We start from the raw sequence: 23,012 nt of genomic DNA, 5'->3' as shown, positions 1-23,012 counted from the left end.
ATGTGGGGCCTAGGTCATTAAGTTTGGTGACAAGTACCTTTACCCACTGAACTATGTTGCTGGCTCCTGAAATCATAGCTTTAAATGACTATCCAATGGCATCTATACCCACAACGTTTTATTTCCACTGTGTACAAAAGGAGATGCTTCACTCAAGCTCGGATGGTTGCATATCCAAGGCCATGCATGGAACTCAAGGGAACACCTGGAACTGGGTTCTGTGACGGATATCACCAAACTGAAAGATTTTGGGAGATTTAGAGTTTCAGTGAACTTCCTGGAATGCCAGTGCCGTATAATAAAACAGTGTGGTTCTTTTGTCTCTGCGGATTCAAGTGCCCACTAAAGTCCCACCTGACAGTTTGAACCACAGTTTTGAAACTCTGCCTCTTTTCTGACTCACAGGCATGCCTTTCCACCACCAAAAACACTCTTTCCCGTGCTCACTGGAAATCTTTCCCGAGTCCCAGCCAGCCTAGTGCTCTCCGAGGCTTCCCAGGAGCCTAACTTCTCCCCTGAGCATGTACAATGCCGGTTCTCAAGCAAATGTTGGTGTGTCTGCTCCCCACTCTTGACAAAAGGTATTTTCTGCACCGTGGACCTATTTGTCAGCTGATAGGTCTATAGTAGAATCATAGTTTCAAATGCAGGAAAGAAAACACCTTGAACGTCAGTTCTCACAAGATACACATATTCCAGGCTCTCAAATTGAATGCCACCATGAAACGGATACGGAATGTGTGGAAGAGCCAGCTGCCTGAAGACTGAAAAGGCAATGTCAGTACATTAACAAAGACACAAACCTCAGGTCTTCCAGCAACACCTGGCCTGAAATTCAGGGCAGCCTGAAACCCAGGCACACGCACAAGTGCAGACTGCGTCCAGGACAGTGCCCTAGCCTGGCTTAAGGAGTGGGAAGGGGTTCTCCTAACACTTGAGAAATGAAACAGTTTCATATTACTTCCTTCCTCCCCCAACATTCTCTTGTGACCCGGGATGCCAGTCAGTCCTTCGATGTCTGAGGCATGACAGCTCAGGAAAATTCACAGAAAAACATAATCCTTGTGAGGAGAGAAGCTGCAGACACAGGGGTGGGGGTGCTGCCTGGTTTGGGTCAACTTGACACAAACTACAGTCACCTGAGAGGAGGGAGCCTCAATGAAGAAGATGCCTCCATCAGATCTGGCTGTAGGCAAGCTTGTAGGGCATTCTCTTAATTAGCGATTGATGGGGGAGGGCCCAGCCCATGGTGGGTGGTGCCATCCCCTGGGCTTGGGATCCTTAAGCACGCTGAGAAAGCCATGAGGAACAAGTCAGTGAGTGGCGCCCTCTTTGGGCTCTGCATCAGCTCCTGCCTGTGGTTCCTGTCCTGCTTGGGTTTCTGTCCTTTCTTCAATGATGAGCAGATGTGGAAGCCAAACAAACCCTTTCTTCCCCAATTTGCTTTTGGTCCTGGTGTTTCATCACAGTTGGTACCAGCACGGTGGGGTATTGCTGTGACAGACCTGACCGTGGTTTTTGGAGGATTGTGGCTGTGGCTTTGGAAGTTTGGGCTAGAAAGGCCGTTGAGTGTTGAGAGCTCAATGGGAGGTTCTGTGGGAACTCAGGAGATGAGAACGTTGAGAGCAATGCAGAAGGCCTGGCTTGTGAGTTTCAGAAGGAAGTGAAGACTGTACTGGGCCATTTGTGTAAAGAATCTGTGATGTCTGGTCAGCTGGGGCTGAAGAGTCAGCCGTAATTAACCAGAGACCAGAAGCACTGAAGTGAAATCTTTGCTTTATTGGGAGAGTTGATGCTGGAGCTGAGAAATTCATGGTGACTAAGAAGAGACTGGCGTCAGTGAGGTGAAATCTTCCAGGAAGTGTCTTCTCAGAGCCAGCACACAGAAGCTGTGTTGCAGAGGCAGCTAAAGTTGTACCTGGCACTGGCAGCTGAACTTAGTAGTGTAAGAGTCACCCAGGTGGTACCGGTTTTGAAGGTGTGAAAGGATCATGGCAAGCAGCTGAGGCTTGGACATGGGATTGGCCAGGAGAGGCTACTGGTGAAAGTGCAGCCCAGTTGCAGCAGAGATCCCAGAGTTTTGGAGATGCCAGTGCCATGGAAGGACCACCAAGAACAGCAGCAGCAGTGAGTGGAGCCAGCCAGAGCCTGGAAGGCAAGCTGTGTGTGCTGCAGAGGGCAGAGCCAGAAGTAGCCCAAGAGCTGTGGGGAGCTTCAAAGGTGAGTGGCCCCAGACATTAGATACTGAGTTATTTAGAGTTGAGTTTGTTTTTGCTTTAATCCGATTGTGAGTGAATCCCAGGTAATTGGATATTGAGTTATTTACACTATAGGAGTTTGTTTTTGCTTTGTTCAGATTGTGACTGTGCCCTGGTTCTTGCCTCTGGAAGTAAGAAGGTATTTAACTTAATTTTTATATATTTTACAGGGACCCCCCCAGCTAAAGACTTTGAACTTTTAAAACATATTTTTGGATTGGTTAAAGAGATTGGTTTTAAAGAGACTGAATTTTTAATGTGTTTGAATTTGTAAGACTGTAGAAAAGGTTGTGACTTCACAGTGGTGTGTGTGTGTGTGTGTGTGTGTGTGTGTGTGTGTGTGTGTGTGTGTGAAGTTGGCAAGGGGTCAATTGCTTTGGATAGTTTTGTGTCAACTGGACACTTGCTGGAGTCATCTGAGAGGAGGGAACCTCAATCGAGGAAAAGCCTCTGCATGACCGGGCTGTGGCAAGCCTGTAGGACATTCTCTTAATTAGTGATTGTGTTTCATCACAGCAATAGTAACCCTCAGGAAGACAGAAGGGAACACTCTATTAGTTGCCCTGTCCCCTCCTTCTTTGTCGTCCCGTGATACCAAGACAGGGCTCGGGGGGGGGGGGCACATGGTAGCACAGGCTTGCTAAAGCGCCCCCCTCCAACCAGAGGAGAGAAGCTGAGCTTCTGGGAACTGGAAAGGATCAGACAGAGGGAAGGTTTAGTAAAAGCTACCCTGCAAATTTGTTTCTAAACTTCTGGCCTCACCCCTGACATAGACTCCAATAGACATAACCCTAAATAGCATGTCGATGTGGAGAACGGAACTATAGGAGGAGCCATTGCCAGGGTCCCCCATGGCCACTGGCTGAGGACAGGGACGGATCTCTGCCTCGGAAGACAGCTGCTGTTGAGGAAGAGCCCATAGAGAGTTCTTAGTCCACATGGCCTGAACTCAGGGCGTAAGGAAGCAGCACTCTCCACTGGGTTTGTTGTATCTGGAGTCTTAGGATCATCAAACATCTAAGAATCAGTAAAAACTTGCCTAGCACGCAGGAAAATTGGGACATTGTTACTGTGTGTAGGAAAAGGTGACTGGTGGTGACACAGAATTTAAAACAGCTGCTGTAAAAGCCTTGCAGTGTTCCAAAGCAAACCCTCTTGAAGTGAATGAAAGGGTGAGAAGTCTTAGAATAGAAAAAAAATACTGACATGAGAAGACCCAGAGCAGAGTCTAGACACAAAGCGAACATAACGGAAATAAAAATCTCACCGATGGGCTTGCGATGGAATGGAGATGTCACAGAATGATATCAGTGCCCATGATAGACAGTATGACTTGGCCTCCCAGCACTCAGGGGCAGAGACAAGAAGGTCATAAGATCAGGCCAGCCTGGGCTATGCAACAAAGCTCTGTCTCAGAATATTAAACAAGAACTGAAAAAGACATCAGTCTTTAAATATGAACAGTGCAGAGGAGAAAGATTGAAAAAATAAAGAACAGAGCTTCATAAGTCTGAGGGAATAGCAGAGTGTCCAGCAATGCTGCAATGCGTCTTAAAGATTTAAAGATGACAGCTGCTGGCGAGATGGCCCAGCGGGCAGAAGGTTCTCATGAAAACAGCACTGGCTTTCAAACCTCAGCACCCACATCAACATGGCGGGGCGGGGGGGGGGAGATGGAGGATCCTGGGCAAACTGGCCAGCTGGACTAGCTGAACCCATGAGCTCTGGTGGATAGGCCTCCAAACACATACCACGACACACATATAACTAAAGAGGGTGGGGGAGAAAGAATGAGATACATAAAGAAATTTGAACAAACAGTGCCTGGAAGTTCCCCAAATTTGGAGAAAAACAAACCTGTCTATTTCAAGAACACCGGTAACCCCAAAACAGAGTCATGACCAGACATAGCATGAATGCTGAGGGATATTGAAGAAAAACTCTCTTAAAGCAGCAGGGCGATGCAACCCACACGGCTGTACACTGCTCTAGATGGAATGCGTTAAAATCCTATCCTACAAGCCATGGTATCAGGTCATAACATAATAATTAGATTGTGAATTAAAGATAGACCATCCACTGTGAAGCCTGGGGGAGAGGGGAGAGGCCTGGGGGCTCAACATGAGCAAGGTGAAATCATTCCACAGGGTACGTCTTGTCACTCCCAGAGCTGCACGTAACTAGTGAGAATTGCTCTCCTGCTGAAAACACTTGTCTCCGTAACAGACAGCTACGTGAAAAGGGCGTGATACTTCGGAACTGTTCCCGTGAGGCAGGTTAAAGTGATGGATTTAAATGCTGGACGACTGGCCTGTGACAGGAACAGATTTTGCTCCAGGATGCAAAGGAATGTACTTCCAGAGAGCGGAGCATTGCATGCAGACATGTAAATAATTTTTAAAAGCAATGCCGTTTAAACTGCCTTTCAGTCCCAAGATTCTGAAGTTGCATAGAAAGCTTAGTTTACAGATACATTGTTATTCCAAACATAACTTTAACTTAGGAACACATTTCTAGCAAAAGAACATTTATAGTAAATTTCTGTTCTGTTTTCAGGAATTGATTATTAAGAGAAGAGAGGAGGAGAAGAAATTAATGAAAGAATGTTACAGAGATTCCTACAGCTTGGTAAATGAAGCAGTGTCCTTACAAGCAAACCACCTCTTGGGGACTTGAGATTAGACCCCTTTTAACCTAGTCACTATGGAATGTGATTGATGTTCAGTGCTTCTCAGACTTTGTGCTAACATGGAGTGGACCGAGGTGCACTGGAGTGTGGGGATGTTGGTGAGGCAGTTCTTGGAGAGCTGTAGGAATGCTTGTTTGTGACGTATCACCAGAGCAGGCAAAACAAAACCAAAAACCAAAACAAGCCAGGGAATAGAACGACACAATCGGGCCATAAATCAACAGAATTGAAAATAGAGAATGGTCAGTGAAGCCAAAACTTAGTTGTTTTAGACCAAGAAAATTGATAAGTCTTTAAAAAGACTCAAATTACTAACAGTAGAATAAAAAAAAAGAAGATTGTCACTACAAACTGATGGCAACTTGGTGATTTAGGTGAAATGAAAGAATTCTGCAACAAAACACCAACTCCCCAAACTCACCGAGGATGACGTGTAGAGGCTTGAACGGCCCATGTGCTGCGTAAAACCTGATCAGGACACCTGAAGCCTCTGCTGTGGCATCTCTAAGCCAGTGCTAACACGTGGAAGACACAGTACAGTACCAAACGCCTAGAGAACATAACACCAGGGACTTCTGATTCTATGAGGCCAGAATTATCCCAATACCAAATCCATGCGGAGATGGCACACACACACACACACACACACACACACACACACACACACACACACACACACAGTACATATACAAATTTAAATGCAGAACAATATCTCTCATGAACTCACCCTTGAAAGTCCATAGCAAGATGCCAGCAATACATGAGCATGTAAAGGTTTGTTTCTCATCACGGACCATCAGGTAAATACACGTTGAAACCCTAATGCGCTATCATTGCAGAGCTATTAGGATGGTTAAATGAAAACTGCTAACAAAGCTATTGGAATTCTGATATATTGCCAGTAGGATCACAAAAAATCACACACCCTTTCGACAGAAACCCTTGGTAGTTTCTTGTAATGCTTTACACACACTTACCATTGGCCTACCAATCCCCAGGGAACTCACAGTGTTCATATAAGAATCTGCGCATGGGTATCTACAGTGGCTATGCTTCTAATTATCACTAACGGGAAACAACCTAAATGCCTTTCAGTGAGTTAATGGTAAATAGACCAAGACTCATTCTGCAGTTAGCAATAAGGAGGAATGAACTCGTGCTGTCTGGATGGACCTCCAAGATGTTGTGTGAGTGGAAGAAACCCGTCTCAGAAGTTCGGCCTACTGTGTTACTCCATACGTGTTTGTCAAAAAGAGAAAACCAGTAACAGAGCAAACGGATGGATCCAGGAACGGGGAGGTTAGTGAAGACTGTTGACCGGTCTGTCTTTCATGTTCCTGTTCATGGGCTTCTGAGTTCTAATTACTAAGCACGTGGGGAAGGGTTATTGGCCCTGGATTAAAAACACTGCCCTCTGCTACATGCTGTGTGAGCATTGTGTCTTCCTCCTTTAACCCCCAAGCCCAGGGCCCTGGACAGCAGCTGGTAGGTACCTAGTTACTTGGTGAATAAAGAATGAACAAAGCAGGCAGTGATTTAAGCTACAACAATGACTTGGGAGACCCCGAGACAGATGCATGCATTTGCTTAACCCAACCTGCGATGCTGGCAATTAGGACCGAATGCTCTCCCGGGAGGCTGGTAATTAGGACTGAATGCTTGCCCGGGGTTTGCTAGCTGTGCCTTTTTGTTTGGCTCACTACCGTCCCATGGATCATGGGTTCAGAGACTGCAATTGCTAAAAAGCATCAGCTCCCCTCTCGGGCCTGCAAGACAATTAAAAGCAGGATAAAAGCCTGGCGTCTCCACTCCTGGTTGTGTCCATCTCCTTCACTTGGGCCACCTGCTTAGCTCTGCAGGTTGGAATGTTAATCGCTCGAGGAACACTGGTGTCATCTGTGTCATCTGCTTTTCGAGCTGAAGGTGCCTGGGCTTTGGATTCCAGGATGGACGAAACGTCAAATGACACATCTCTCTCCAGTTGCACTCCCATCCTCCCCTGATGAAGACAATTATCGACAATGGCGAGGCCTTACTCTGGAGCAGAAGTGATCATCTTTTAGAAACCAGATTTGTCCCCTTGACCAATGATGGTGGAGAAAAAGACGCCTTCACACCCAACCCCTGTAGAACCAAAATGGAGACAAGGATGGACAAGATCACACCCTGCCTGGGACTTCTCAGTTACGCACACTTGTGTGTGCCACGGGTTCTGTCTCTACTTATGTGAAACGTAAGGTTCACGTCAGTACCCTGACGATGGACTCCTGAGGTCATGCCTGTCACCCGTGTCTGTGCCTGGGGCAGATCACACTGGATAAATTTGCTTCCTCTCCTCTTCACCGGACCAGTCTCTTTTAGTAACACATCGTGAACAGGTGGCTGAGCCTTGCCTGATGGGCTGCTATTGTCCAGCCTTGGTCCTCAGAATTCCAGGCACACCTGCACCACTTCTGAGCCTCCCTCCAACTTCCGCCCTGCAGTGGGAACATAATTATGAGCACACGTCTCATATGGCTGTCTTCACCAAAGGCCGCAGGTAACTGTTGGCTATGCTTACACTGGAATTAGGGTTTTTGATTTGTGACTGGACTTAGTAAGCATCATTTAGGTTTAGCAGAGAGTCTATGGTGAAGGAACAAACTGGCCAAGTGCAACAAGCATATTCCACAGGAGGAAAACTAAGGTGGGGGTGGGCAGTGTTACAGTGACCTGAAAACTAAAGCTGTTATTAGAACCAGAAGGCTTTCTCGGTCCCCAGCCAGGAGAAAGGAGCAGTGCAGAACTAGGTTGGCAGAAGGTTCTGGAGAACTCTAGAGACTGACCTGGTGTTCTTTACTGGCTTCTACCATGTGCTGGCAATATTTTGATGGCCTCTGGGAAGGCTGTCCCACAGACAAAAACAGAAGAGTGGGTGAGACCAGTGCCTTAGCTCATGTCAAGTCTAAGATGCCCTCCACGGGCAGCTAGACTGTTACTTCATCTACTTCCTGTAGACTGCTGGGTGCCGTCATGATGGCTTCGGAAGCCGCATGAAACAGTCACATCGGATGCCTTGGAAATATCTTTCTTCTGAGGGCTTTCGCAGCCAGACTCATCTCTCAGGAACAGGAAGTAACACAGATCTCGAAGACCCCCCACCTACCCTTCTTTTCTGGGATCCCTATCACACACACTTGGCTGTCCTTTTACAAGAAAATGTGAACTCAAGACTGGTCCTTCCGTGGCAGACATTCTCCAGTGACGTCATGCTCCATCTCGCTGGCCTAGGCCCCTCTCTCAGTTCAGACTAGTTTGCCCATTGCCGAATCACAGGGAAATCTTCCTGAAGACATTTCTCAGTGGCAGTCCAACTCTCACATTCAACTCAAGGGATGCACAGCTCAGTTGAAGAGAGGACCATGGGAACATCTATGGCCAGCCAAGGGGACCCACTTGAGCATCAAAGGCTGCAATGTCCTGACCGGCAGGTGGCTAACATCTTCTGTATTATCCAGATGTCAGAGACCTGTGATAAGGGATGTCCTTTTGTATATATGTTTCTCTTATTGATTGATGAATAAAACACTGTTTGGCCAATAGAGGCAGGAAGATAGGCAGGACTAGGAGATGAGGAGAATTCTGGGAAAGATAGGCAGGGATACACCATGTAGGGAATGATAGGATATGCTAGGTGTTCTCTGGTAAGATAAGGCCATGTAGAAATACATAGATTAATAGTTATGGGTTAATAATTAAGAGAGAGCTAGCCAGTAAGAAGCCTTAGCCATCGGCCAAGAGTTTTATAATTAATATAGATCTTTGTGTCCTTATTTGGGGCAAGGCAGCAGCAGCAGGACCAGGTGGGAGAAAAAAACTCCAAAACAGATGTGAGTACAGGAAGGTACACATTCTCTTGCAAAAGGACAACCAAATGTGTGTGATAGGAAACCCAGAAAAGGAGGGTCCCTGGGAGGGGGGGCTTCGAGAGCTGTGTTACTTCCTGTTACTGAGAGAGTAACTGGCTGCCAAAGGTATTATGGAGGGAGGAGTTGGGGTGAAGAGTCCATCAGGATGGGGGAGTCCCAGCTGTAGGTACTTGGGGTACCATTATATCCCCATCCACAGGCAGAAGTGGGGGAGCATGTTGGTATTCAGGTTGCTTTCTTTTTACTCAGGACCACTACCCATGGGGTGACAATGCCCACATGCCCCCCCTTTCATATGCCCAGGGGTTTGTTTCCATTGAGATTCTAAGTCCCCTTCAAGTTGCCAATCAAGATGACAGTCTGAGGGTCCTAGAGAGCTCGCAGAGTTTGTACTGTCTGAAGGTTGCCTGGGGCTGAGGCAGTTCTGTGACAGAGCAGGCAGTCCCACACTTCTGGGAACTGCTGGTCACCTGTGAGAGAGCTTAGCCTCCTTCATGGCTGTTCCACGTCTGATGAAAACGGACACCCGGATCACAACTGTACTTATTATCGTCTTGTGCTCCTATCTGTCCTGTTTTCATAAACAGGACAATTAAAAAGACAGGGCTGAAGCTGTGTGACACTAAATGTATTCAGTCACTGGACAATTAAGATCTTGCTTCAGGTCCTTCGGGAGCCATGACGACAGTAGTGGGAGAGAAGACTGTGCAGTGTGCAAAGGTGCAGGACCAGTTTTCTGCTGGCTCCATCTGGAGTAAGCGGGTGGTGGGTGAAACACAGATGAGGCAGTCCGGGGAGACTGCTTTCTGTGATTTTATTTTACTTTGGATGAGCAATACCAGCCAAGGGCTCTGAAGAAGAGTAATTTTCTTTGCCTTTGAAATGAATTAAAGCAAAACCAACTCCCTGCTATCATGTGAGTAATCACTTCGGTGAAATGGTGAGCCTTTTTGTTTTTTAACTAAAGATGACTGAGCTCTGGGGTATACAGGCCTCTGTCTGTGTTAGAAATACATTTTAAAAATCGTGTGTGCATGTAGGTACACTCACCTGTCTGTGCAAATGCAGAGGCCAGAGGCAGATGTTGGGTGGCGCCTCTGTCACTGTCCACCTCGTCTTTTGAGATAGGTTCTCTCAAGCCCTTAGCTCATGGATTTTTGCTAGGCTGGCAAGCCAGCAATGCCCATGCCCATGGCATCTGACTCCCACGCCTACTGACATGTTTCATCACGCATCCTCCCAGTGCTGGGCCACAGGTGCATGCCACCACAACTGGCTTTTACAGGGGCTCTGGGGATCTGGCCCCAACTCTCCATGCTTGTGCAACAAGAACTGCATCTGTGAGCCATCACCATAGACCCTTGGGAATACACACACACACACGTATATGTCCATATATATGTATATATACGTGTGTGTGTGTGTGTGTGTGTGTGTGTGTGTGTGTGTGTGTGGTGGAGAGCTGAGATGGGGAGTGGAGGGGTGAGGTGGGGATGGAGAGATGCAGGGTAGGTGGTAGAGGTGGAATCCTGTGTGTGTCAGCTTCTTGTGTGTCCGTCGAGAGCTCCGTTATTGAGCTACATCTCAGCATCTTAGGATCTAAAAGTGATGTCCACTCAGGATAAACCACACGCCAGTTTCCATTTGACCTTCTCTGAGGCCCATGATGTCCCATAGCATGTTACTCTGGGACCGATGGGCAAAGACAGCAGCCACAGCTCCTTGTCAGACCCTCATGACCCTGTCACCATAGCTTCTTCATCCAGCAATTAGGTTTTAGTTCAAGACTTTCAGCGTCCTTCAGGCCCGCCCAGTGTGCTGCCAGGGGAGGGCACAGTCCTGAGAGTCTGTGTGATCACTACTGCGTGTCTTTTGGTACAGTGGTAAGTAGACTGCATGAGCCATCCAGCAATTTCCCATACAGTGGTCTTTGTGTCAGGTGGTTTTGTCCAACGCTAGGTTACTGTGTTTCCACAGGCCTCGGTGAAGTTGTGAGCTTGGTCCCTGCGTTCAGTATCAGGTGGTGTGCAGTGGCGCCCACACCTGCTGCTGCCGTGTGAACCCCGTGCATCTCACCGTCTTCTCGTATCTCATGAGCACAGCGATCTTCATTTGAAGACCATCCATGGTGAAGACCACAGGCAATCTTAGAAGCATCGTCATATGAGTCAACAGTCATACGGATACTGCTATATTGGGCGCCTGTAGAGGGGTTCCAGGTTCTTGTGTGTCAGAGAAAAGAGTCAGGAAAGTGTATTTATACTGAACAATCGCTCCCTTTGATGGGGAAGGAGCAAGATGTGGTCACTTCAGCAGCCCTGGTGTGTTAAGAGGGGGGTTAGGGTTGGGAAGGCTTGTTACAGAGCTCAGGGCCTGACCCGATGCCCAGAACATCACACACACACACACACACACACACACACACACACACACACACACACACACACACACACACACACACACACACACACACACACACACACACACACACACACACACACACACACACACGCAGACACACACACACACACACACACACACACACACACGCAGACACACACACACACATGCAGACACACACACACAGTTTCATTTTATGTCACATAGCACAGGCTTTGGGGTCAATTGTGTGACCTTTTCCTCCATGATCTGCCACATGTAGCTGTGCACGTAGCTTCATGCATCGCTTGCCTTGTTACCATCCTAGCCCTCCATCCAGTAGTGTGTTAGTGTGTGATGAGCGTGGGTCACCCTCAGACACCCTGGGCTCCCTCTGACTCAGACACACTGGATGTAAGTGGGCCTGCGCTGGGATGCTCCCAGCCTTGCTCTTTGCTAGCTGGTTTCTTCCTATTCTAACTTGGTAGCCTTCTGAGCCTCCCTGTAGACCTCACTCTACCATACTCTCCTGCCCCAGGACTCCCCCCCCCCCCCCGCCATGTTCCAGTGTGACCTGAAGTTCCTTGAGGGTTATGTTGAGACTTCTGCAGGCTGATTACAGCTTCTGTGATGGTAGAGAGTTGGAATGTTGCAGCTCCAGAGTCACATTCTGTTCCCTTGTTCAGTACTTGCTTCTCATCTCTGTATCTCACCTAATATCCTTTTCGTTACCAGAAATTGTGGTGAATGCCTCCAGGGCCACCAAATGTTACCAGGGCAGTTGGGATCCCCATTTAGGGCTGTCTTGTTTATAAAATAATAGTGGACCCAAAAGAAAGCTTGAGAACAACTTTATTGGAGTTTAAAAGAAAACCCCAGGGCAGCAAGCTGTAAATCCCAGTGGCTGCCTGGAGTAAGAAGATGGAGTAAGAAATAGAAAACAACCATGTGCTTGGGTTACAGGTGACATAGAGGTCACCAACAGTGTGACAGGGTGGGGTCATTAGAGAAAAAAGCGAAACCCAAAATGTTAGGTTAAGTGTGCTTAGAAAAGGGATAGGAAGGGAGTCTGAGTAATTCAGAAAAGTGGGAAGGTGTACAGGCTGCGTGGTTGCAGATTGCGTGGAGCAGGGATTCTGGGGAGGAAAACTAGTGTTTCACTGAAGGAACAGTTATTCCTTCTGTCTCTTTGGCATGGCTAAGATGGGTCTGCCTTTCTGGGATAGGAACCACATTCCCAAGATGTGGTCTCTCTCCCAGGTGACTGACTTGCTAGCTGGGATGTGACTCCATCCTCTTGACCAGAAAGAATGGCGTCCCCTGAGTGGAACTAAGCTTAGCATTGTAACTGTGGTCTTCACATTGGCATGTGTCACTTGGCAGACCACTACCCTCTGACAGCTCCAAAGCGGACCAATGTAGCCACAATGATGGCGTCTGAGACCTACAGCAGAGGGTTCCCACTTTCCCTAAGCTACCAACTGGTGTCTCCGCCAGGGTAGAGAATGCTTTGGTTTCTGACCATCTTTTGTTGTGTGACTCTGTAGTCGTGTCCATAGGAGAACATGTCATCCCGGATGATCTGAATCTGTTTCTGAGCCATGGCCACTTGTATTTGGCTCAGAACAAACCGTCTCTTATTCCCTTTGAAGTAAGAGGTGTGTGTCTTGTCAACATGGTTTAGCCATCCTTCCTTCCTTCCTTCCTTCCTTCCTTCCTTCCTTCCTTCCTTCCTTCCCTCCCCTTCCTCTTTCCCTCCCTCCCCCTCCTCTCTTTTTTTTTCCAAAATAATGGAAGTTATTATATGAAAATGCCGGCTTTTAAAATAAAAACACCATACAGTTTTATCCCTCACAGGGTGATGTCTCAGTTTGAACTGCCTGAGGCTATTGCTGAGGGTTAGCTTGAGTTCAGGGATGCCTAGTTTTCCATAGTGAGCAACTTTGGAAGAGGTAATAGGCAAGTGCTTTTTAAAAAGAGTAACAAATGATGTGTGATACATATTTTTTAACAGAAAGGTTAATTCCATTTGTTAGAACTCAGTATCTTTGATGTCTGTGTTTATTCTAATACTTAGTGCTCAAGGGTGAGTAGTGTGTCCTTCAGCCATGCTTCTGTTTACTGTGGACAATTAGGAATGGGTAGTACTGTTGATTTAACTACCTCAAAGATATGTTAAGGTTTATTAGGGTAAATCTCACAAACTTTCTCAGTCTTACTAAATGCTCAAAAAAATTGGGTCTCTGAACCACAAGTGTGATGATCAGCATTATAGTCATACTGAGCTTGGGTAACTGAACTGGAGAATTAAACTAGATTTTTGGGGGAAAAAGAAAAGAAAAGAAAAGAAAAGAAAATGCAGGCTTAAATCCTTAACCTGTCTTGCAGCTAAAGTTCACTTGTGCTGAGGAACTAGATGGTGAATGATATTGTGCGTGTGTGTGTGTGTGTGTGTGTGTGTGTGTGTGTGTGTGTGTGTGTGTGTGCATGTAGTAGGGAAAGGAGACCCAAGAGTCTTAAAGTTATGTAAAATTTGGAGTCAGCATTTCAATTAGACATGCTTTATAGACCAATGTGATTTGACTGCTGAGTAGCTGGTTTAAAATAGATTTTACTTTCTTTCCAGAGTGTGGACAAGGGCCAGTAAGTGGCAAAAAATAACCACATGCATTTCTTGGACTCTTCAGTCTCCCCCACTAAGGGTTTTCTTGTGTCAGAACCAACAATTCCTTGGATGGACACACTGCTTGGGCTGGTCGTTATTTTAAGGGTTAGGGAACTGCAGATTCTTGGCCAATCTCTGCTGGTTTTCTAGTGTGGTAGGCAAATGGTTGGACCAACAGCCAGAAAGCAGAGCCACACCGATGGCTCTGGATTCTTTGTAAATGGATGAGCCAAAGTAGGTGGCTGGCTTGCACACCTCTCTCTGTCTTTTGAGATAATGTGGTGACCACAGTCATGGTGTCTGACCATGGCCTTTTGGAAAGCAGCAAGCCCTCTGGGCTTGCTGGCCAGTGTAGGAAGGCCTTGGCAGTGTCTGCTTGTGGCTTGCCAGCACAGCCCACCAAGGGGTTAGCCATAGCGATCACTGGTAGAGAAGGAACAATCGCTCCATTGTCAGATTTATTCCCTTCAGCTTTCATGCAAACTCTGGGTGGCTTTGTTGCACGGTGGCTGGAGGTTCTGTACTGAGGGGTCTCTACTCATGGCAACACTGACCTGCACTTAGCTTCTGACATTGGAAAATTCCACCCTTTAACACTGGGATTACATGTCACCCTGGCTGAATCGTAGACTGCACTTCATTTGCTGCAAGCCTTCGAAATAGCCGGAGAGAGGGATGGAAGATAGCATTCCCTCATATAAAGAGAGGATTGAATGGGCTTAGTGAACCAAAGAGCCAGCGGGTCTCAAGCCCCTGGGGAGGCATGAAAATAGTCCTAGGTTTCCTGTCTGTAGGAGCAGAGAATTTGCCTCTTCAAACTGAAAACCCAAAGTATCTAAGACTGGCCCACGAGGTTGCTTGAGTTGGGTGACGAAGCTGAGGACTTACTGTGTTCTCCACACTTTTGTATGTTTCTGACATTTCCAGTGATTAGGAATTTTTAGAGAGTTTTTAAATATCATTTTCCTACGTGGTTTCCAGTGTTTCTGGTGCATGACAGGGGAGGCTGCTGAGCCGAGCATGCTCAGACTTGGTGGCCACTCATCTGTGAGCTGAGCACCAGAGACTCAAGCCGTCACCGTGGTTTGCAGTGGCCTTTATTCTTAGCTATGTGCCTTTCAATCCGTGCCCAGAATGGACCATTTATACAACACTGAAAATATGAATGCCATGGTGGAATTCATCTTCACAACTCAGTAAATGGCCCCATGACCATCTGCACTTTCTCTGAAGATGGCATTTCTCTCCTCAAAGTCTGCCCCTCAGGGGAAATGGCTTTGGACATCAGAAACCATCAGAAATGTAGCAGAAAGGATAGTGATGATTATATTTAATTTTGGCTTTCATTGATAGGGAACAAATAGCAGTTGATACTTGAAGCCCAGCATGTAAGAATTGCAGACACGAGGTCAAGAGAGCCATCTTTGGTGTGCCCAGCTTCTAGTTAATAAAAAATGTAGTTTTTAATCTGAGTGTCCTGTAGGGAGCCGTCCCTGCATTCTCCATTACAATGATGGCGCCTGCAGGCACTGAATGTAAACAAAATTATTGCGCAGGCGCTGGGTAATTTTCCATTCCTTGATCTCTGCCTATTCCGTGGCGTCATATGGCCTGATGAGCTGAAGCCAATCATAGGGTGACACGTCCCAGGCGGCGGCTGCCAGCCTTTATTAGGGGACGGGATTCTTGGCTCGGGGTCTCCGCTCTGGTAAGCTTATGCTCTCCTCTCAAGATGCATTAAAGTTTTACTGCAGAAGGATCTGAATGTCCTGTGTGGTTCTTGCTGGCGAGGCGATAGCGCGGGACATGTCCAAGAACTGTGACGGGTGACTTTCACTGACTTCCTTCTTGTATCTGGTGGCCTTGAAATGGTTGTCATGAAATTTGTTTAGGTACTGTTTCCTAGAGGCTAAAGTAAAAAGTAGAACCTTCTAGAAATGAGGCATATAGCTGCACTGTAAGGCTTACGGGTTTTAGGCACTCTCCTGGCGCTTGATTTTAACCTTCGTGTTTGGTGATAATCTTAAAATATATTGATTTAAGGATTATAACATATGTAACAATAACTTTCTGCCGCAGCTTCCTGAGTTCTGCCGCCATGTTAGGGCCCCCAAATAACACACAGAGATTAATATTAGTTACAATGCTGTTGGCCAATGACGAGGATTTCTTATTGGCTAGCTCTGTCTTAAGTATCAACCATAACCATTAATCTATATATGTTATAAAGACTTATCGAGGATGCCAGGGGCATGTGTCCTCTCTTCCCCAGGATCACATGGCAACTCTCCTCTTTACCACATTTCCCAGAATCCTCCTCAACTCCTAGCCCCACCTATCTTGCTTCCCTATTGGCCAACAGTGCTTTATTTATCAACCAATAAGACAAACATATACACAGAAGGACCTCCCCCATCAAACATACATGAAGTTTATAATATACATTGATAGGGTGAAAATGTATGGCTTGTTTCATGATGCACCATATTGGAACAAGACTTCTGTGTGTACCTCTCACTTCCTGGTCTGCCTTGGATGCCTGCCATTGCTGGAAAACCAGCTGTATGCAGCTGGCATCAGATGGTCCCTTGTTTCAGCTCTATCACAGGCCTGTCTTTCTCCCCTGGGCTTCTCTGAGACAACGGTCTAGCATTCAAGTGTATGCAGCCCTGAAATGTGAGGGAATAAACAATCACCCCACCAAGCAACCCTTGCCTGAAAAGCCAGGAGACATTAAGGCTAAAGAGTCCTTTCCTTTCCTGAGGTCAGCGGTTCAGGGAGGCGTTCTCAAGGCATCTTAGATGAGAGGGGACCCTCTCCCTCCTCTTCTTCCTGCTTCATCCCCTTTAGTACCAGACTCCTGTCTTCTGGACTGTTCTCCAAAATCACCTCCCTGTGTGAAAGTCCTTGTCTTGGGCTTTCCAGGTGGAAGCCCAGCTATGTCCTGGGTGTGGCAGTGTCTCTTGCTTGGGTTGCTTTCCCTGTGAATCAGATAAAAAGTAGACGTGAAAATGCTGAAATGGGTGGCCATAGGAATCCGTGCATGTAATTCTAAAACCGTCAGGTCTCCAGCAGGCTCTAACTGGCCCACAAGTGTCTGAGTCTCTCATGAAAACTCAAGAAGATCCCTAAGCTTTGTCAAGCCTCAAGAACATCTTTGGACAGGTGAGATTTGGGGGAGACACTGACAACAAAACAAAGAAACTGTTTTCGAAATTATTCCCCAATTGACAAATCCCTCCAACCATCCACATTGCTTCTTGATCTAAGTATAAATTAACTGCCAGTGGTGCTGGGCTATTCCAGGGAAACTGTGAGCCCTATGCTGAAGGCCTGCTGTGAGATAAAAGCAGAGCTGAGCCAGGGTGGCCGCCTTCCCTCCATCACGGCCTCTCCTCCAGAAGGCGGGCTGGACTGGCCAGGTAACTGACTGGCTGTTAAGGATTCAGTATGTTCTGTACCGTATGAGCCACCCCAGTAGGTTGTGACAGGCTGATGACCAAGGTTTTGACACATGGGACTTGGGAGGACACCTCCAAACCACAGTAGGAGAGGCTTGGGGATGGCCCCTGAGAGCTTCCTACACTCAGCTGAGAGTCCACTAGCTGTGTTTCCTAGGGGGGTGTGTGCATATTCCCCTTGCTTTTGTGATACATTGATTCAGCCTTTTCTGATTTTGTACAATACAAATTATAAGAGCTGACAGCTGGACTCGGAGAAGCAAGGTAGCTTTAATAGAATTAATTAATCGAATAATATTGCCCAACAAATGGCTCCATTATACCCAAGAGGCCTGTGACTTAATTACTGATGTCATTTATCTTCCTATTTGTACCTCAACAATAAGTGACTTGTTTCTCATTAACACTGGGTCATCTTCCAAAAGGAAGAAAATAGGCCAAAAAAATATCAGGAAATGGGTGTGTGGGGGAGGGTGCTGTCTTTGTTTCCTATTTCATTATCCCAGGAAGTCGTAACAGACTCTGCTAATTAGAAGGGCACTTAAAGCACCCGACTCCTGTCCAGTCTCAGAAAGAAACCCCATTGGGAACACGCCCTTCTCTTGGGGAAGAGATGAAGGGATGTCTAAAGGAGAGAGGTCCTTACTGCAGCTGGGGGCGGGGGGGGGGGAGCGAGCTTGTCCCAGGCAGTGGCCTGTGTGTGATGGATGTGATTAAGTGTCTGCACAGGCCTGTCTGATCTAAGTCTTAGGAAATGGTCTCCAGCCCTCCAACTGTCGCTGGGAGAAAAGGGGCCAATTAACAGGGAGCAGGTGTGAAGAGAACCCGACTTGATCTGACCGAATTAATTGCTCAAATTGGACTTGTGTTTAGTAACTGGAAACAGTGAATTAACTCCAGCCGGATACAGCTAATCCCTAGCTGGTCAGTGACTGTGTATAAAACACATTGGACTCCTGGAGAACACAAACAAAGAGGGATTTGCAGCAACGGTAAAAACATGTCCTTGTCTGGGAAAGACCGGGAGCCATTGCAGCCACAGATGGTGGCCCAGGGTCTGGGACAGCCCTGGCTCAGGCCTATACAAACCACAGAACTGTTAATGGGGGGTCCCTTCCACTCTCAAAAGACACCCTAGTTTGGACACATATTAAACTGTGGCTCCATGCTGGTTTTAGGCTTTTGTCTTTCTTTACCAGAAAAGTGGTACCATGGGATCAATTCCTGGCATCCGTGAACAGGACTTATTTCATTCCAGTTCCTGTGATGAAACACCCTAGCCAAAAGCAATTTAGGAGATAAGGAGTTGATTTCACCTCACAATCACAGTCATCATCCATGACGGTGGGGAGGTCCAGGTAGGAACTTAAAGGCAGGGGCAGCTGCAGTCGATAATGAACGCATGGATGCCTTCCTTCTCACCTCCTCAGCTCTTCAACTGCCCAAGACCCAAATCCAGGGGACGGTGCCACCCACAGTGGGCCGAGTCTTGCCACATCAGTTAGTACAGTCAAGACAATCTCTCACAGACGCGTCCACAGACAACCCTAACCAGACACTCACTTACAGAGTCAGACTGTACTTCCTGGTGAGTCTAGATTGTGTCAAGTTGACAAAACTAATGATTACAGATTTCAGTTGCAAATAGGGTCTTTGTAGATGATCCAGTTAGGATGTAGATGATGAGGTCTTAGAGTGGGCCTGAATCCAGGGAATATGAACTCGGAGACTTCAGGGAAAACATCATAGCAAGGCAAAGGCTGAAAATGGTGATGCTTTGGAAAACCAGCAGCACCCAGGGGAAGAGGCCTGGAACAGGTTGTCCCTCGGGTCCAACCATGCTGTCACCTTGATCTCAACTTCTGACCTATGGAACTGCAACTAAAATACCCACTGATTAAGCCACCCTGTCCAAGGTTTTTTTGTAACAGCAGCCTTTGCAAACGTATCAGGCAGCTTCTGGTGTCAGTGCCCGATAACATGCTAATTACTCTCAGTTTGTACTTTGACAGTACTGGGCCACCCTGGTGACAATGACTGGCTGATGACTGGCATTAGGGCTGCAGAAGAAGCTGACCCAGCAGATACCTAGACAGACAGACAGAAAGGACTGTGTCACTTCCATGGTGCTGGGCACTGGGAAAAGGGTACTGTAGGCATCTTGAGGCGCCAGCAGCCTGGTGGAAAAGTGGGTTGTAAGGTGGCCTTGTCCTCATGTCATTAATAATGCATATGTCTCAGTGTCCCAATCCCACCACCCCCGGGGAAGTACACTGCAGGGAACTGGGTTGAGAGGTCACAGCGTCCCCCAGAAGGGACATCTCAGCGAGGTCCACCTAGATTTTTAGAGACAGAAGAAAGAAAGAAAAGAAAAAGGAAGACATGATGATGCGAGGGCAAGAAGGGCAGGGAGTCTGGCTTCCCTCGAGTCCTCCAGCTGTGGTGTGGAGAAGGCGGATGTGCAGGCTGTAGGGTTTCCCATTCTCTCACACCTCATGGCCCAACTATCAAAGGACTAGTGCCTGCAAATCCACCTGAAGCAGACCTGAAGCAAGGATAGTGGAGACAGACTGGAGAAACTCCTGAGTAAGAGCAGGGACAGGAAGGTCCAGCCACCCTAGACCAAGGCCGCCATTTCTGATGGGATGAGTTCAGGGTAGCAGAGGCTCCTTTGAGGGAAATCCACAGAAAAAGCCACACATGGTGTCCCAGACGGGAGAGAGCCGGATACGAGAAACCAAAAATGTGAATTCCCTAGTTCAGAAGGGAGCTATCACAGTCTCCCTTGCCAAGAGTTTCCTCAAGCTGGGCATGAAGAGATTGTGAGTTACACCCCAATCCATACAGCTATACTTTTAGATATCAGTGATGCCATTTCCAAGGCACAGAACAAACAGAGCAAAGGGGCCATGTGAGATTTCAAGGAGGATTTCTCAGCTGGGTACTGACTTCACAGTTTCTCTTCTCCAACTGACCTCTATTGACTTCAGGCATCTGTGTCTGGTGGGCCCAGGACAAAGTATTTTAGTAAGATAAAACCAGGCTCTGATTTTGTAGGCACAGCATGTCTTATGTAAGTGCACAGGTCTGTGTTTCAAAATGAAAAATAACAATAATTAAGGTTCCTGTAGCTTCCTTCTGTCCAAACCAGTCTTGAAAAACCACTTTTGGAAGATCTTTACAGGTCAGCAAATTAGAAGCATATGGGTTTAATTTCTTCAAAATGCACTGGGTATGGGAAGGGCAGAGAGCGAGGGGCAACAGGACTTGGCAGCCAACATCTTAGGATTTGCCAAACCCCAAGTATCTCATTCTCTGAGAGATCCTGTGCTGTCTCTGGAGCAGCATCTGTGGAGCTCGGCCACCGCCTTCTTTACTGTGGCGCCTAGAATTGTCCCTAACCATCCGATATTCTTCAGGTCCATTTTAGCTACCAGGAGAGCAGTGCTCACACCGTGAATGTGTTGTAACGGGGCATGGAAGAGGGACCCATATGGCACCGAGGTGTCAGGATGGCTTAGTCTTGTCTGGATCAACAGGGCATCCTTTCAGCTGGTCACCTGGATATGGTAGGAGACTGGGAGATTAACATATGAAAGATTCCAGCTGGCAGAGAGGAGCACCAGAAGAGGCCAACAGGGAACAGGCAGCACATGCTGCATACCCATTGTCTACAAATACAGAGCAATACTGTTGGCAGTAGGCAAGTCACCTATAAAGGTTACAACCCTTTGGCTGTGGTGTCATTGAGCTTCTAGCCTCCTCGTTGCTCTGGCCACTGTCTAGAAGAATTAGTTTCTTCATAAACTGATTCTTGGCTGGGCGTTGGTGGCGCACGCCTTTAATCCCAGCACTCAGGAGGCAGAGGCAGGCAGATCTCTGTGAGTTCGAGGCCAGCCTGGTCTCCAGAGTGAGTGCCAGGACAGCCTCCAAAGCTACACAGAGAAACCCTGTCTCAAAAAAACAAAAAAACAAAACAAAACAAAAAAAACATAAACTGATTCTTTCTGCTGCTGTGTTTCTCTGCCTCATTTTTTTGTTTTGAGATAGAAGAGCCTGGAAATCCCATCAGGTACTGACGACTGGACCCTGTGTTCACTACTGACATTACCCTGCAAGTCTTAAGACTGGTCAGCCCCCATGGCTTTACGAGGCAATCCACCCCTTATCATACATGTTTTCATATGTACATAGGAAGTAAAGTCCAAGGCCATACTATGTGTTAAGTCTCTTGTCCAAGTTGCTCCAGGCAAAAGTTCAACCCATTTACTTCCAAGCTTGCATTGCAAGGCCAGCCCTGGCTTAGGGCTCAGAAACAGTTCAAATACACACACACACACACACACACACACACACACACACACACACACCTCACACACACACACCTGTACACTCTACATACATACACACACTTCATATACCTGTACACACCACACACACACACACACACACACACACACACACACACACCTCACACAGTTCATACACCTGTACACACCACACACACACACACACACACACACACACACACACCTTACATACCACATACACACGTCCACACCACTCTGGAAGGCTAGGGACATCTGTCGTCTGTCTGCATCTATGACGTGTCCTGACTGTTCCTTGGCGGTGAGGGGAAGACTGGTGAAATCACGTCTGTGCATCGTCTACTGCTCTCATCACGTGGTCAGAGATCTGAAAGGAGGCTGTCTAGAGCCTTTTGCTGCTGCTTGCGAGGGAGGACATTCTCCGTGAGGGTCGGCAGCCACAAGGTTGATGTGCAACCCAACCATCTCCCTCCCTTCGCCACCCTCCGTCCTGGGCGTGCGTGTTGAAGCACCTGTGGGAACGGCGTGCTGGAATGGTGTGTTGTGTTTGGGGGAGTCCGCTTTCGGGGCACACCACCTCCCCTCTGTTTCTCAGGAGCAAGAGAAAGGCTGGGACCGCTGCTATGAAGATGGGTGGAGCAGCAGGCGGGATGTGGCATCCGCAAGCTGGAGACCCTTGGTTTGGATGGATGCTATGTAACCAGAGACAGAATTGAGGCTGACAGCGGGAATCAGCTTGGTCAAGGGACTGCAAATGTTCTTGTTATTTAAGAATGTTTTAAAATTGGTATCTAGTGATTACACACACTTGCGGGGCACGGTGATGCTCTCTCTAGTGATTACACACACTTGTGGGGCACGGTGATGCTCTCTCTAGTGACTGGACACACAGTAGAATACAGTGATGCTTCCATCCATGTTTGCATTGTCTAATGATAAGGACAAGGTATTTAGCATAGCCCTTATCCTTGGAAGGCAAAATTCTACCTCTTCCAGCCCCTTCATCTCAGAACAATATCACTTTCAAAGGGTTAGTCTTGTGGCTTCCCATCGTGAGCTACTCACTTGTGAGCAAGAACAAAGAAAATACCATTTCTCCTTTTAAAAGCAGGACTCGATGCCATCTGCCTGAAGCCAGGAGCCTGTGCCCTGTCTAATGGCCACACACTAAAGCCTCATTCTTTTGTCGCTGTTGGCTGAGTGAGCTTTTGCAAGCAGGGTTGAACAAGACATGGCTTTATCTTTATTCTACCCACTTACAGACCAGATTGGCTCTTACCATGCTGGACAATGGACTTGGGGCTGAGGAGGAAAATGGAGTTAG

Source organism: Cricetulus griseus, chromosome 4, assembly GCF_003668045.3.
Source record: "Cricetulus griseus strain 17A/GY chromosome 4, alternate assembly CriGri-PICRH-1.0, whole genome shotgun sequence".
NCBI classification, from domain to species: domain Eukaryota; kingdom Metazoa; phylum Chordata; class Mammalia; order Rodentia; family Cricetidae; genus Cricetulus; species Cricetulus griseus.
Note: the sequence above shows the minus strand (reverse complement) of the source record.